Source organism: Cololabis saira, chromosome 22 (genome assembly GCF_033807715.1).
Source record: "Cololabis saira isolate AMF1-May2022 chromosome 22, fColSai1.1, whole genome shotgun sequence".
Taxonomy (NCBI): Eukaryota; Metazoa; Chordata; class Actinopteri; order Beloniformes; family Belonidae; genus Cololabis; species Cololabis saira.
Window position 1 is genome coordinate 10,256,502 of NC_084608.1, and position 18,121 is coordinate 10,274,622.

Genomic DNA, 18,121 nt, shown 5'->3' on the forward strand with positions numbered 1-18,121 from the left:
CGCAGGGCTGTACGCTCATGACGAAGGGTAGACTGCCCTGCATTTTCTGGAGGCCACCACTGTCCAATGATCTGCTGATGTCAGTCACCTTTCATCCACTCTGTTCGCCTCTACCCTCCAACACCTTACTGGAACCACTTATATAACGTGCATTTCATCTGGACAAATCATTGAGTCATTTTCATAACAGTTAACTGTCAATGTTGGTTTGAGAGTGAAAGGGGTTCAGAGATGGGGCAGCTGGGGCTCAGGAGGCAGAGCAGTTGCTGGTTTGATTCCTGGTTGTTCCACTTGTTGATGTGTCCTTTGTTAAGACAAGGATATCTGAGTCACTCTGAGTCCGGGATGAATGGGGGAATGTGGCTTTGAGCAGTCAACACGACTAGAAAAATGCTATAAATACAGTCTGATTACCATTTAGATGTGAATCTCTACACGTTTCAAGGTTGGATTTAAATATGATTCACTTGGTATAACCTTTTTATGCAGAAAAGGGATTTGAATTCCTCTTTTATATGGTATATAATAAAAATCTCCATCTTTTCAGTACTCCTTTGTGAATAACACAAGAGCTACATAAGAGATAGTCATCGCAGAAGTCCACAATCCCCATGTCATGTAAATTTGACCAGCTTCACTCCTTTACCTGGGCTTTTGTGTGGCTGTATAGTGCAGATATTGCTGTCTCTATAAAGGCGAGTTTGAAAAGCTTAAACTACGACTTCAAGTTATTCAAAAGCTGGTGAAATCTGAAGTCCTCTGCCAGTGAAAGAAACTGTAGATCTTTAGCTGTGAAAGCTGCATTAATTTTGTTGATTCTTTCCCCTCCTTCAGAGCTGCAGGGCAAAGTTGATAGTGCCTCCTCGATTCATGGCTGATTAGATGGGCTGGCGGTGTTTCTCGAGGTGGCAGGTGTTAGGTCAGGGTGAGAACAGCTAGCATTGTTCCTTATCTGAGTTGGACTACAGAACCTTTCAAGGCACATTTTACACATACACATGCATCTGTCCATGTTATTGTTTCTCTGCTAGGATATAAAGTCCTGCACTATTCCCCACTGCCTTTTTCTGCCATATTGCCCATCATAACATGGTAACATTAGCATAGCAATACTCCCATAATTCAATACAAGTCATATATCAAAGTTCTACTGAGGCTGGGAAAAACCCCTATTAACAACCACACAGTCATTTTGGAAAAGCAGCAAACTCCTGATTATCTTCTTGTCATGATCCTGCTCACTCCATCTCCTGCTACCTGTCCTCTGCTCATGTTTGGATTCCTTGTTGCTGTCTGTCTGTGCCCCTCTCCCTGCCAGCCAATTACTCTCATCAGTCTCTTGTCCTCCTTATTTAAACAAGTCTACAACACTCACTCCGACAGATTGTGTTCTTTTCTTCCTGATGATGGCGCGTTCAAGCCAGGTTTCTGTGGTGACTATCCTATCCCTGACCTACTTCCTTGGTCCTGAGCAGAACCTTTGCCTGAGTTATCTGCTGGTCTTTGGTTCTGACCCTGACTTTTATTTCCTGGGTCTGTCTTCCGCCCCATCATTAGGTGTAGGCTAGACCTGGATTGTTCCTTAGACCAACCCTCTAACCCTGGCTCTAAACAGTACCACCTGCCTGTTGTCACAGTTTTGTCACTTCCTGTTTTACTTTGAAGCCCATGTATTTGGCTGCGTCCGAAATCCCATACTTCCACCCTAATGAGTATGCAAAAACAGTATGTGAGATTTTTTAGTGCGTCCAAAACATTACTACGTACACAATAGTATGCGCTATCCATACTCATTCTGTAGAAATGTATTAGTATGGATTGATGGACACTAGCTAAGCAGAAACTTCCCACAATGCAATGCAGCGGTGTTTGGTTGCTAAGTGCTGCACAGATATATACATATATGTCATAAGTATAATATTAAGTATAATGATATTATTATATAATATTCATATTATAGTATTTGTATATAATAATATTATATAATGTCATCTTGTTTGGGCCAGGATAAACGGGAAAGAGCGGAGCGGTGCTGCTACTGCTGCTGTGACAGGAGTTGTTACCATGGTAACAACTCTCCCTCCCAACGGCAGGAAGTGCCGTGTGGCTCTGAGTAGTACGTCCCAATTAATGCATACTACTGATATTTACTCAAAAGTGTGCCAAACTTAAGTATACTTTTTGAGTATATACTGTTTAGTATGGCATTTCGGACGCACCTTTGTGTTTAAGTTCTGGTTTGACCGTCCTGTTTCCCATCTGCCCTGATTGTCTGCACCTGTGTCTCGTTAACCCTTGTGTATATCTGGCCTTGTCTTTCCCTTGCTCCCTGCTGGTCCGCACTGTTTTGTCCTCCATGTGCCATGTCATGTTTTTCTGGTTTTGTCAAGTTTGGGTTCTTGTTTTGGTTTTCGTATCCTGCTTAGCAGCGTTTTTTGGTTTTGTTTTAGTTAAATAAATCACATTTCTTGGAACTCCTACCTTCTGGTCTCCTGCATCTGGGTCCTACTACAACCTCTCTGACACCTGTATTACCCGACTGGCATTCCCCCTTGGAACTGTCTGTTTGGCTTGTACGCTTGCTTAGATTTTTGACCTGGACTGTTCTCAGGACTACAAAAGGTCACCTGGTCTCTGGACTACATCTCCCAACTCTGCATTATTGCCATCCTACCTTTTTGAGCCCTTGTTTATTTGTGTAAATGTGTTATAAAACCAATCCTGTTTGGTCAGCTGAACAAATCGGTTCTAACCCTTAAACATTAGACTCCCGCTGCCTTACTGATGCGGATTTGTCCGCTTATGAGTCGTGCTGGGAATTAAGTAGTTCTCTAAACTTGTTAACTCATTATTTCACACTTCAGGTCAAGGTTAAAGCTCTTTTACTCCTTTAAAGTCCATTATGATGCCTTCAAAAGCCACTGGGAGTCACTGTAATTTGTTTATGTGTGGGTTTTTTTCTTCCCCACTCTAATACCTGTGCACTACATAGTGTTTCACCATTTTTGTAGCTCTGTCCAAACAGTCAGTAAGAAATATTATACCCTATATGTAGTGGATGCAGTGTATCCTACACTTCATCACAAAAAGCAGCCAATGGCAACTACATAAGCCAGCAGTGATCTTTTACATTTAGTCTGATACAACAGCGTAAAGAAAATCACACCGATAGTGTATGAATGTTAATTAGGGGTGTAACGGTATATGTATTTGTATTGAACCGTTCGGTATAGCGTGTTCGGTTCGGAACGGAGGCGTACCGAACGAGTTTCCACACGGACATATTAAGTAGAGGACCGCACGTTGTGGAGCAGAGCGCTGCTGCAGCTGCGCTCACACCGAGAAACAACAAGCAACAGTTGTAGCCGACGTCATGGCTAATGCCGCTAGTATTGGCAATAACCCGTGCCTATTAATCACAAAACCCAGGTTAAACATCATGACCAAATCCGCTCCGACCCGGTGTGTCAGTGATCAGCGCAGACAGACTGCAGCTTTGCCTGAATTATGGTTCCGCGTTAAATCGACGGCGTAGCCGACGGCGTAGAGTCGCGGTGCGGTGTGCGTCGCCGCTTTCCCTACGCCGTCGGTTCTGCGTTGGTGTGACGCGGAACCATAAATCAGCCACCGGGAGTAAAGGCGTGGGTTGATGTTGATCCGCGGACCAAACTTGTTAAGGAGCATCAAACTCACTCTTATCTACGCGGAAATAACGCTAAAATATAAAGAAGGCGTCCCAAAGTGTGATCTATGGTGAAATAGGAAAATTAAGATGTGTACACTATATGTGTAGGCTGTTCCACTGTTCCCTTCAGTTCTGCAGCGCAGCTTGAAACCCTTGTTATTTAATCTGAGCAACAACTTTAAACTGTTCAGTGTTGCAACTGTTCAATTTTGCACATCAGGGAGATATTTTTTTTTAAGTCTGAGCCAATGTTATTTTGTGTGTGTGTAATAAACAACTAGCACGTTTATATTTTGCATTTTGTTTTCTTACTGTACCTAAAATGAACCGAACCGTGACCTCCAAACCGAGGTACGTACCGAACCGAGATTTTTGTGTACCGTTACACCCCTAATGTTAATGGTGTTGATCAACTCACTTATCTACGACGTAGAGCTCCCCTAGATAAACCAAGTGTTTTAGGACAAGACACTGATGTTCTTTTGCACTTGTGTTAGTTTAATTTCCCATTTCATTTTGATAGGACTTTTGCCTTGATTGTACCCACCTGTTTTTTCTTGGCTTCACAGTGTCTTGTCAACATGTGTCTGGGTGTGCACAGGTCTGTATTCAAAAGCATATACTTGCACATATACAATACAGTTTCTGCAGTAAGTGTCACATACTGATATGGTTGAGTCCCAAGTACATTTTCTTGCCAGCCTAACAGTAATTATGCTACACTAGTCATGTGACTGCTGTGACCAGCTTCTCCTGTAATGAGCTCGGAAAACAGTATTCAATGAAAACTAGTCAGTTGTACACTGGAAACATTTCTGGAAGTCTGAGATCATCTTACTGCACATTTTGTGATTGTTCATATTCCACATTTTGCAAAAAATCAGAAGACAATAATAGTCCTCCATGTGACTTTGAAAATGACCATAGTATTCTCTGTCTTTCTTTCCCTGCTAGTCTGTTTACTGTAAGATCTATTTGATGTGCTTGCCATGTATGGTTCATCTATGCAGTCTGACCTCCTCACCTTTAATACTCACCTCCAATACAGCTTTGTGGATTTAGCATTGTGGATATCCTGGTGTAGCAGTGATTTATAAGGGTCGTTTATAATCCTGCCTCCCACTTTTTTGCATTTGGATCCTCACCAACACTTCCAGAGAATTTATAAAAAAGCAAAAGTGAATTCTAATGTGGCAACCATCAAACACCTCATAGATCTTGCTGCCTCAGAAGTATTGCTGCGAGAGACAAACCCGGAACTTTTCAAGCGTGCATGGACTCAGATGTACGTATATGCATGCAAGGCATGTACTGAAAACTGTGCATTGAAAATAAGGCTCAAGGTAACAGAAAGCATTTGTTTATGCACAAAGCACAACTGAGTGTACAGGTCTATGTCAAATATTTCCATCCGAAGCCCTACTAACTGTGAAATCCAAAGTCTGAATATCTCACTTTTGCAAAACTGAAACACTTTCACTGGGTTCACCAGGTTGCGCTGCATTTGAAAGCATTCTCCAATCACATGTGTAATCTGTCTTCTCCAGGCCACCGGCTTTACTGAGTGCACATACATGTACTGAGAGACAGCATACTCGGGTTGCTGTCACAGTTGGTACTTATTCACATGAGCAGTCATGTCAACAGGAGGTTTTTCGGAGGAGGCCTATTTTTCCTTCAAAGTAAAACTACTATACAGTATGTGTAGTTACTTTAGCTAACGCCCCAGTGATGCTCAGCACAAATGTTTACATGTATCCATGTAGTTAATCCATTGCTGACAATAAAAGTAATTTGATCACGGCAAATTATGTTTTCATTCCCGAGAAAGTTTTCCAGGTAGAAATTATCCGAAAGGCTGAAGCACTACATCACCTTGAGTCTATTTTTAACATTAAAAGTTCACCCTTGAAGGCGTGAAATGTGGCTGTAAAAAGTTGGCACTTTCATTCTTTATAGAGAACAGCTGCTGTGGTCAGCTTGAATTCATGTCAGCTGGATCACGGTTACAGCTACATTTAAAGCCTACAGGAGGTGAGCATTTGATACAGAAAATAAAAGAACACTTTTTGGCACCAGAAGCACAAAAAACTATTTGAAGAAAGTCAACTTAGTAGGTTGGGGAAAATGAGGTTAGTGACAATTCACCCGATGAAAAAAGCAATGCCCAGGACTGTCACTTAGGTAGAGCACTGGGTGATGAAAATGGGGAAAAAAATCAGGGGATAAAAATATTAGAAAAAGTAAAAAAGCATTTATATTTTAAAATCCAACTGGAGTATCTCACATAGAATCAATTTTGTCTTTCTTCTTCGTGCAAATCATGCAAAAACAAATATAGAAACAATGCAACATGGCAATTTGGTGAAATTGTATACATTATACCTTTCTAACGCCATTAGCTGTAATTCTCAGACACATAGCCCTGTATTATTAGCTAAAACATATAAAAACTCTATTAACTACATATACAGACTAATACTGTGGAAGACCAAAGTTCACTGACACCAGCAAGCTACTTCGTCAAAGTGTTGCATTAGTATTTGTTGTCTACTGGCTGGACAGCCAGTAAGCTTCTATCTTTTTTGGGGCTCAGTTTATGAAAACAAACATTTTAAGTCGAATTTGGGTGCAGCTCACGATTAAGACCAAAGGTTGCCAGATCATCCTTGCCATGCAGGTCATTGTCATATATAGACCTTTTGATAAAAACCCTCCTCCCATGGGTAGTATGCTTTGCCCAGGAATCTCACTGATTCCCAAAGAGAAGACCAAAGAACTTTTAAGCTGGCATTTGGCCCCCTATCTCATTTCAACAGGTGAAGCCAGCTCAGCAGATTACCATGCATGTGGATTTTTGGATAAGAAACATTATTTGATTGTGTCTTCAACACGGACTTAAATAGGTTTTACTGTTCAAAAGATCAAAACGCAATTATGAAAACATCAAAATGAGAGCGCTTTTAAGCTGTACATAGCACAATTTTGAAATGATAAACAATTTTAAAGACACAGTCAAAAGGATTTTCTGAATACTAGAAACCTCCAGATATTTAGAGTACATTAGACCAGAGACTTCAGGCTCTATTTCCTCCTGGGCCACGTCAACATTATGGTCAGTGTCACAGCGAGTGTTGAGCAGCAACTGCGAGACTAAACATATCCACTTTTGTTGGTATTGTCATATTACATAACTGCCTCCGCATTTAGCTATTAATACTAATACTAATACTAATACCACCAAACAATAAGAAAGAAAAAAATACTGGCTTGTCTCCAACAGACATAAACATGTTTCTGATTCCCGTCTATTTTCAACTCCCTCTTTATGAGTTTTTTTTTTCATTGACATTTTTGTTGTAAATCTATGACTTAACCTTAATAGTGTTGTTTGTAAGAAGTAGCTCAGTATGAGATACTGTAGGTAGATGGCATCATGGTCTTGGTAAATAAATCAAGATGTACTGTGGGACGTGTTGTCATGTTCCAAGAACGTCTCTAAAACAGTGTAGAAATTTATTGTGAGTAAGCATACAGTATAATCATCTCGGCATTTTCTCACAGGCCAAAATAAAAGGACATCGAAAAACATCTGCGTTGGTCGTTTCACGCCAGAGTGTGAGAACATGCTCTTAACGTTCTTAGTAACGATTTCACACTAAAGATTCCACAAAATCGTAAAAATCCTGTGATGAAACGTGGTTGAAGAAGAAAAACAAATACTGCCCTGTTGTATGGAATATCATATCATTGAAAAAGATGCACCTGGAGGCAGGTTTTTTATTTGTATACATAGCTTTGCACTCTTTTCAGAGTATTTATTGTCAATACAGTAAAGCATCATTCTGAATTTCAAGACTTCCAATAGATGTCTTGGAGCATTTTCTTCTACTAGTGCGTCTGATCTGTATTCGGAGGTCACAGATGAGAAAGCAGACACTGTGGTCGACTTTGTTGTGGAGCAAAGGACAAAGGACGAAACCAGAGGTTCAGCTGCAACTGTACTGACGAGCAGATATCCATCTTCCCCTCTGCAGAGGTCGCTTCTCTGAGGCTTTATCTCTACACTGTCCAACATTTCCCTTATTTAGACACTTCATGAAGGCAATGCCATTTCTTTTTTAAAAGGAGGCCTTAAAAACTCATGGTCAAAAGTAATAGATTCACTTGTTAATTGTAGACCCCTAACTATTAATGCTACCACCTATGAACGTCCAGCAGGAAGACAAATCCCAGCAGATGCCTCTTCATGGTTGGATGTGATGGGACATAAATGCAGCACAACGTACATCAAAATATCCTGTTTAACACAGTGGTTTCAACAATTAATAGAAAGGTATTATCAATGCTTGCGTTACTATCGCCTGGGTGATGCAATTTTTATCGGGGATGGCAATTTTTGAACTCTATTGTTAAGAAAAGATGGTGTAAATACATGTTAATGTAGTAGTCACCCAATTTAACCGTACTACAAACAGGGGCTGACAGTAGTTACGCAAGTGGTTGCTATCTAGCTGATTAGAAGACTCATCATTTTAAAACAATCATGATATAGATAATCGTGTGTTTCATTGACTTAATAGAAGTCACAGTAATCTGTCAGGACCCAGCTCTCCAGGTCCCCAGACCTCTCTCAGTGCTGGAAATAAAAAGTTTAGTCTTGTACCATAGCGGTGTTGTGAGCAGCAGATTAATAGACATTGATTGGTGGGAATGTGGGTGTGGGGAGCCCATTCTCAACGACTGTTACAGTCACAGTATTCCAACACTGTCGGCACAAACTGGAACTATCAAACATTTTTCATAGTTATGATTTCAGATTAGGGAGGCTACAACCCAACAGTAAAATAACTGTGTTGACACCATGTACTTAAGGATTATTTGGAATGAATAAGAAATGGATAATATACTTCATATTGTGCATAGCGTTTGCATAGACATGGCCTTCTCTAAACTACTGAATATATGAAAGTTCTTATATTCTCAAGAGTCTGCTATATTCTCCTATGTTATGTTGACATGGTTATTAAAAACCAGACCTAAAACAACAGAAACTCATTAAAGCCACTCTATGTAGCAGTAACTCTTCTGACCACATGGGGGCAGCATATCAGAGGACCGCTTGTGACAGCTCTTGCGCAAAACACGACAATGTGCACCTCTACTGGGACAAAGTGGTATTACAAGACATATTGGACCGTCCCCACTCATTAGCACAGTATTCTCAGTGGTCCTGTTAGATGAAGTGGCTTTTGATAACAGGAGTTTCAACCAAATGCATCTTTAAACCTTCACCTCATACTGCAAGGATCAAGCCCTTCAATTTCTCCAGTGCATTTAACACATTCCACCCTGTATTACTATGTCAGAAACTCTAAGAGACACAGGTGGACGCCTCCACAATCACCTGGATTTCTGACTACCTTACAAACAGTCCACAGTTTGAGACTGAATGGTTGCGTCTGACCAGGTGGCCAGCAGCACCGGAGCACCACAGGGGACTGTACTCTCCCCACTCCTCTTCACGCTGTACACCTCAGACTTCCAATACAAATTGGAGTCATGTCATCTGCAGAAATACTCAGATGACTCAGATGGCGTATCAGTGATGGACCAGAGACTGAGTACAGAGAACTGGTTCTGTGGCATGATGTGAGAACAATCATCTAATCTTGAATGTGAACAAGGCAAAGGAGATGATTGTGAATTTCAGAGAGCCAGGATTAAGTTAAATACCTTTTCCTTCATGGGAGAAGAAGGGGAGGTGGTAGAGGACTATAAACATCATCAACAGCATCAGAGCCAGGGACTTAAAGAAACTGACCAACCTGATAAAGAAGGCTGGCTCTATTTTGGGGACTGTTCTGGGGCCGATTGTGCAAAGGAAGATACTAATTTCATGGACAACCTTGGGCATCCTCTTCACAACACGATTCAGTGACTACGTTTACATGCACTCAATAACCCTTTTAAAACCCGAATATTGGCAATAACCCGAATTTGCACGGCCATGTAAACACTTTAAATAACCCGAATTTGCTCATATTCCGGTTTTTAAAAACCCGAATATTACCCCTGGGTTACTCCTTTTAAAACCCGAATATTCAGTCATATAAACGCCAAATGGAATATCCCGACCAAACGGAACAGGAATTTGTTTTCTGCGCATGCTCTGTTCGCAAGGAACCCTGGTCTTTTGAGTCCAGGACATACTTCTAAACCAGCCTTTCTCGACCGGGCTGTCGCGGCACCCTGGTGTGTCGTCAAAAAATGACCTATTCTGACATTTCATATATAAATACCGTATTTTCGCAACCATTCGGCGTGCTGTGTGGAAAGGCATACCCTCATTTTTGTGTGTCATTTGTATATTTAAAACACACACACACGGCGCGCCGTCTACACACTAACACACACGCGCCGCGGAACACACACACAAGCACGCAAGTGTGCGTTTTTAAAACTAGAGCCGGAGCAAAACTTAGTTTGATTTACTTTATTTCAGTTTTTACATTAATCAACCCCATCGAAGTCTCATCCCCTGTTTCTGCATTAAAGAGCTCCGCTAAATCAGCTGTGCCAGTCCGGATTCCTCGCTGTCAGAGTCTCTTTCCGTGCCGCGCGGCGCCTCGGAATGCTGGCTTTTGCAAAAGCTCGCAAAATAGTCCCAGCAGACACGTTAGCCCACGCATCAACAATACATCTGCAAACTGTGGCATAATTTGCCCGACGCTGCTTTCCACTCCTGGAGAAACTGTTCCCCCTCAGTCATCCATCGCTCCCACGCCGCTGCAGCTTTAAGGCTGATTTATGGTCCCGCGTTAAACCGACGTAGAGCCTACGCCGTAGGTTACGTAACCTCCGGCGTAGGCTCTGCGTCGATTTAACGCGGAACCATAAGGCTTCACTTTGAACGGCCGGTTCACACCAACGTCCAGCGGTTGGAGTTCCTTTGTCAGACCTCCCGGAATAACAGCAAGCATAGCGTTCATATTTTTCACTTCTTTTTTTATACTGTCTGTGAGATGGGCGCATAGAGTCACAGATCAGCAGCAATGGTGATGTGTGGAAAATACCACCGGGTCCCCGCAAACATACACCTGCCTCAGCCACTCATCATCATGCCTTCATCCATCCAGCCCTTTTTTGAACATTTTTGTCATTTGTGGACGGTAGAAAGTACAGGGATAGCGAGATTTACATGAAGTTGAGAGAAAAGTTGCGCGAAGCAGCATTTGTTTTGAATTTGGATACAGGAAGAAGAAGCAGAAATGATGGTAATTGCGTCATGATGTTCTCCGCGCGTCGCTGGTTTGATCGGGATATCCCGAATGATTAATCACCATGTATACAGGGATAACCCTGTTTGCTCACGCATGTAAACGGAATATTCCAAATGTTTCAGTAACCGGAATATTAGCAATAACCCGAATTTTGACTGCATGTAAACGTAGTCATTGTCTTCAGTCTGAGGTTCTTCAGATCTGCTGCAACACAGACGGCTGTGGTGGATCCTTCCTGCTCACAGCAACAACCCTCAACAAAGAATCTCTGAAGAGACTGAAGTCATGAAAACTACTGCAATAATTAACTCCCCTTTTTGAATAGAATTTAACTTAATCAGAACATCTCATCATGCAGCCATCATGTGTACTAATCTTGTATAATTTCACTTTTTCATGTCCTCAGTAGACGTAGTAATGTCAGTGTCTTTTAAATTTCTTCTCACTTGAGTAGCTTTTGGTTGTTCTTTTAATGGACAGACTGTAAACATACAAGTGGTACTTCCTACATAAAGGTTCTGCTCATGAGAGATAATTATCAAGACCTCTTTACAGATCAAAATAAGGAATGACCCTTTAATACAGCCTTCAAAGTTGCTAATTTTTCCTTCTGCTTTTTACAGTTCAGACGACTGCCAAAGCCACCAGCAGAAGCTTTTAACAGAACTTCAATATATTGCCTGCTCCTGCATTGTGACCCTCCATCACACACCAGGATGTCTTTACAGCTCACTTCACATTTCATCTGAGACCCAGGAACATAAAAACAGACTGTTACACTTGCTCTGTTTGCCGTGGCAACTGAGGCATAGGGACAGGAAATCATTGCCATCAAAACAACTCTGGCAAAGGTCAGTTAAATCAGTGAAATTAAATTAGTCACCTTGAAGAAAAGCAGAGTCGCTGTCACACATGTGGACTGCAGACCGGGAGGGGACACGGCGGAGCGGATTTGTTTGTGGATGATTGTTTGTTTACGGTGCGCACATCTGTTTACTCGCTAATGAAGGTGTGTAATTAGACCATTCCTGTTTAGTTTTTTTTAATTAACATGAGAATAAAAAAGGATTAAAATGACTAATACGGCTGATCCTGTACATTGGTAGGCGGAAGAGACATAAATACATCTACTCATTTACTGCATGACAAGCTGTCGAGAAATGCATGAAATTCTGTTGAGCTTGTTTGTTGAAGTTTAAGTGTCTGGTTCAGAGTTCTTGTACCGAGTCTCCACAGAACGGAGTAAACAAAATAAGAGTTTGTAACTCAAAGCAGAATTATTTAGAGGACAGATTTCTCTTGCTTCTCTTCACAATTTAATTTTTGAAGAGGTTTAGTACTTGTTATGACAAGGTTGAAAAGGTCATGGATGGCAAGTTTGCTTCTACTATTGGAGACGCAGAGGAGCGGCGGAGATTTCTCAGCAAGGGGATTCATTAGGTGAGCAATTCATTTGGTTGTTAGTGAGGTCTTATTAAGTGGAAAAAAACAAATACTGCAGCTAAAGACGCAAGTTTGTACTTCCCAGTAGACCGGGGAAATTGATACCCGACAGTAAAGTGCTACAGAATAAGATCATGCACAGAAGTTTACTTACAGTAACTCCTGTTAACACAGAGCCTCCTATATTTAATATTCAGTGTAGACAAACATAGTAAGACAAGTGCTGCAGGAATATGTGGCACACCTAAAAATATGTCAACACATTTTTTTTGTTATTTTTATTATTTTGTAGTTGGTAACATTAAACATTAAAATATTTTATTTTGGGTACCACAAGATTAAATCCGCTTTAAGACATATTAACATGTCATGAAATGGTGCTTTCCTGAATCTATTGAAGGTGAAGAGCTGAAAAAGGGTAAAGTGGAACCTTTGTGGTGAGAGGTGTTGCCCCCAGGTTGTCCCCTTAGGTGAAACTTCCTCTTTTATTCCTAACGCAATCTGGACGTGAATGGCAGCACTTGATTAAAAAACGTGATTATTGCTCTGACCAACTTGTATTTTTCAGGTCAGTACACGGTGAAACAGCCCATAAATAACATTACAAGGCCATTACTTATTGTTCTATCCATATATTGTACTGTTACAATGTTTATTTGCACTTGTCTTCTTATTTTTGTAAATTGAAGCGGTCAAAGTATATATATATTTTTTTTTTTAATATTTTTTATCCTGGTTTTTTCCCCCATTTTATCACCCAGTGCTCTACCTAAGTAACAGTCCTGGGGCCTCATCTATAAAGCTTGCTTGCACACAAAAAGGGCTTGAAAGATGCGGAAGCCACCTTCTACGCAAAGGCTGGGATCTAAAAAGAAAAAACTAACCGAAAAATCTGCTTATCTTTACGGCAACCCGGACCCTCCCGTAAGAATTTACTTAAGACACGGGGAACTGGCGACGCAGGCCGTGAGGTGGTGAAATGAAGCCAGATTCATGTCATACTCTTAATAATGTCATCACATATCACAACATATATCAGACTTATAATATAATAGCGCTGATCGTGTCCCTCTGTGTTTGAAGCACAGCGTCAGTCAGGACTCTGCTGCGGCTGCTGCTGCTGCACCCGCGGTGACACGCCGGGAACCTCCTCACACCCACCGCTTTAGGACAGAACAAATGAGGGGCTTCGTAGAGCATTTAGGGGCTCCACGGAGCCCCTCATTTCTTCCCTAAAGTGACACAGATTTTTTATATATATAATGAGTTTTACACGCGCGTGAAACCTTTACGTGCGGGTGTAAGCCTAAATTAGGGTCCCGCGTTAAAACGACGCAGGTACGTGGTGACGCGCACCTACGCCGTAGGCTCTGCGTTGGTGACGCGGAACCATAAATCAGCCCTGAACAGCTCTGAGGGGAGACGGGAGAGGAGGAGGGGGAGCGGGGGGTGAAGCGGGGCTGCCGGGCCGTTCTCGCAAGACTCACATCATCTTCGCACAGGGTGTGTCAATGATTTGCAATTAATGGCTGATCCTACCGTTAGTTTTTAAACTGTAAAAAATGGGGGGGACAAAAACATGATTTTGAAAAGACGGGGGGCATGTCCCCACTGTTGCGCCGGGGCACTCACAGCGTTCCGCTCAGCAACGGCGTGCTGCCACTCACTCGCTGTATTTTATACTATTTATTTTTCTACTTTTACTGTGACCACAAAATAATGTGGTTTTCCTGTCCTCCACCTCATCCTCAACATCTCGATCTCAGATCTCAGTGAAATGCAAAAACATACCATTTATGGTAAAAAGTGGGCGGGTAGAGGGCGGGATATGAGGCGGATTCAGCTGCGCAACCTTCCAGCTGGACTGTGATTTATAAAGAGAACACTGCGTGCAAGTGTGCGTGCAAGTGGTTTTATTCATCCGGATTTTTTTTTTGCGCCCGGCATTTTCGGCTTTTGGGTGTACGTGCACTTTTAGTATGACTCCTACGCAGTCCATTTTAAATGAGGCCCCTGGGCATTGCTCCCCTCTACCAACCCCGGGAGGGCCCTGCTCTGAGCTCCTTAACCTGAGGAGTGAGCAGGCCGCATCTTTTCACCAGACAGGGTGGGGTTTCTCCGGCCGGACATAGCATGTGGAAGGATCACGTTATTCCGGCCAGATCCTCCACACCCCATCTGGTGCTCCGGTTGGCCAGAGGGGGCATGTATAGCCCAGGACTGCTGCATGTTAGGGATGTGAGGGTAGCTCACATTAGCTACCTAAGGGAACACGGGGAGACATTTCTGTGCAAACTCCGCACAGAAATGCTCTTTCTCCAACCCCACCCAGGGTGTGGGCACTGAAGTCATGGGGGAACTAACACGCACTTCAGCGCCCACAGCGTCCCCGGCGGGAATCGAATCCAGGACCTTCTTTCTGTGAGACGGCTGCACTACCAGCTGCGCCACCGTGCCCCGTCAAAGTGTATTTTGACGGTAGTCAATCGCGTTTTTGAAATCACGTGAGATTACGTCCACAATATTGCAATATTTCTTAAGTTCTTCATTTTATGATTTTTTTTGTCATTTATAGCCTATGCACTGTAGTTAATTTAAGTAACTGGTATATAATATTTATAAGTGCCTATGGTAAAAAAAAAAGTTAAAGTCTAAGTGAGAGATACACACTTAGGCTATAGTGTTTATGTGGGACAATACAATGTTAATGTATTGTAATTGAGTTTTATATTTTTTATAAGTAATGTAGATGTACTTTGACAAAGTATAACAACATATGAAGTGTAAATGGTAAATGGCTTACACTTATATAGCGCTTTCCAGCTGTACTCCTACAGCACCAAAGCGCTTTACACTGTACACTGCACATTCACCCACACCATACAACCATACAACCATACAACGGCGCTGGCCTGACAACCGGGAGCAACCGGGGAATTCAGTGTCTTGCCCAAGGACACTTTGGTGGACGCAGGAGGAACTAGGGTTCGAACCACTTACCTTCAGGTTCATGGGCGAACGCTCTACCAACTGAGCCACCAAGTGTATATTTCAGTGTTTAGTCCCTGAATTAAGCAGCTGCAGATAGTAAAGTTTAAGAACAATGGAACTATAATTTAGTGAACTCCAAGTAATGAAGGAAAAATTGGGGACCTGCATGGGTGATGTCCTGAAGTTGTTGGTCGTTTATAGGAGAAATAATGTATCGATATATTGTGGACACATTCACTTTATTTGTACACTGTATTCATATTGTTGGTGGACAATTAAAAAAATGCAATCTGGACGTTCATGTGATGATTGCTTTTACCAACAAATACAAGAGAAGTAGTCTGGAATAACTCTTAGTCCCTCATCTTATCTCATATAACACTTAAAGTTCAACAGATGTCACAAGCAGATGAATTAAACAGTGATGCAAAATCCTAAAGAATTTAATTTACAATTACCAAACATGACACAACCGAGCATTAAGGTTCAGGTGGAAGGTTTTGATTTGGTTTCAAGCACTCGATTGACAGCCAAGAGAACAAATCAACTTAACAGAAGAAATTGACCAAACCAAAATGACATGTCCCACTGACACATGGTTTTGAATCTCTGTTTTATCCATTTTCATCTTTTCTTTTTGTTGGCTGGAAATTATTAGAAAGGACGGCAGCTGTGACTTGAAACAGTTTGCTAATGACTTGACTTCAGGGGGGAATGAGGGTGGATTCCCAGGTCCCGGATCCGAAAACAAAGCCTGAGTGTGTATTCTAGTTGTCAATTACAAGATTCAGGTGCTTTAGGATGAACAGGTTCTTGAGACTAAAAAGATAAAAACACAGTGTCGTTTCATTTTTAAAAGTATCACGAGTTCATTTAAAAAAGTTCATTTTGTCCATGGCTTTACAATTTAATTTGATGATTTTTTTTGTCGGACAAGAATATTAAGGTTTTTTAAAATACCTAACATGTTTCAGTGATTCCTTTGGCCTTCATCAGTCTGACTCTGACCTTTCTGTTCCAGTGTTGCAGCTTCAGCCTCCACAAACATAGGATATACAATATAATAGCCATGAATACTGAATTTTTGTGATTGGTATGAGTGGTATGATTCAAAATGTGAAAATATTCACTGTTAACCCTTTTTAAAGAAGTAATTTAGACTCACAGACAAACTGACAACATAATTGCAGCCGGCACTAGGTTGCTGCTATGACTAAAGTGGACTCATACATATAGCAACCAATTTACCCTTTCGTGACATGCAACTGCCAGCATGAAAAGAAAATTTTTGTCATAAATTGAAATATTGCCTGCACGCTGAAACTGGGTGTTTAAGTGCCCGGCACAAAAAGGACTTGAAGTCTAATGATAAAAAAGAAATGAACAAAAGCCCCTTCAGTCGGTCAAGGCAGTGACACATCCAGACGTACAGTATCTCTCTGACATTTCTACTTGGGTGTGGGATCATTTTTAAAATCAGTGCCAGCACACTGAACAGAAGGAGAGAAATTAGTCAAATGCTGTGTGAATGTGTGATAGAGCCAAGGTGGTTTAAAACGAAAACCCTGCACCCATAAGAGGTGTCACACTTCCTTTCCATCCCCATCTGAATTTGTGTGGCAGCTTCCATCTTTTATTTACACTAGACTAAATGAGGACGTAACATCACAAGCCGTCTGTCATCACATATTGATTCTAATGATGTTCACAGAAGATCCATCACTCTTATGATCAATGGAAAGCTGCAGGCAGAGTACAGGATAAACAAAACATGCAAAAATGCACCAGCACGAGTTCACATAGTAAATTATATGTCATAGTTTCATAGATCGGTGTGTACTTTAAAAGCAAGTATGCTCTACAGCCTGAACTAGACATAATTACTGGGCAGGAGTTGACAGAGGTGGTCGATGAAATCTACACTCGTAATAAAGCAACTAGTGATAATATTAATTATACGCTGGCAGTTCAAGCAGTATATCAGAGGAGAAGCCTTATTTTCTATGTCAGTGTTGAGGATTGAAGAAGAGTTACCGATTTCACTTGAGAGACCCCTTTTTTTGTATTTGGAGAGACAATATTGGCTTTTGTTATTAAAAAACAATGCAACAAACCAAGCTGTCTTAATCACCGCTCTGAATTAAGACAGACTTCTGTGCTGTGCTTTTATTAAGGCTGCAGCATATACACCCAGAGTAAGATATCAAACTCAAATGGTCTGAGTCGAGCTGAGAATGCTAAGTGGAAGTATATTGTATTCCTTACTTGCCTCTGCCTTTTTCTCACTTGCAGGGGCCATTAAGATCCTCAATATTTGGTCTGTTTTGAGCGTTCCTCTCCCCGTTTATAATGCAGTGGTGTGTGTGTTGTCGTGGTGGCGGGCTGCTCCATCAGCTCCCACCTGCAGCAACTGTTTCTATCGTACTTTTGGATGCATCCAGTGACACATCCAGCTGCAGTGATTTAAAACTGGACAACCTGAAGTAGATACTTTGGTGAAGTTTATGTAAATAAATTAAGGAAATGAATGCATCCAGATAAGCATATTCAATTCAAATTCAAAATACTTTATTAATACTCAAAGGAAAATTGATTTTCCAGTGCAGCCCATCTAAGAGAACAAAAAAAAAAAAAAACAACATAGGACATGGGTGGACAGGTGCCTGGGTCGGCGCTGCCCTTTGTTTAGATGAGAAAAGCATGACACTAGGAAGGACGA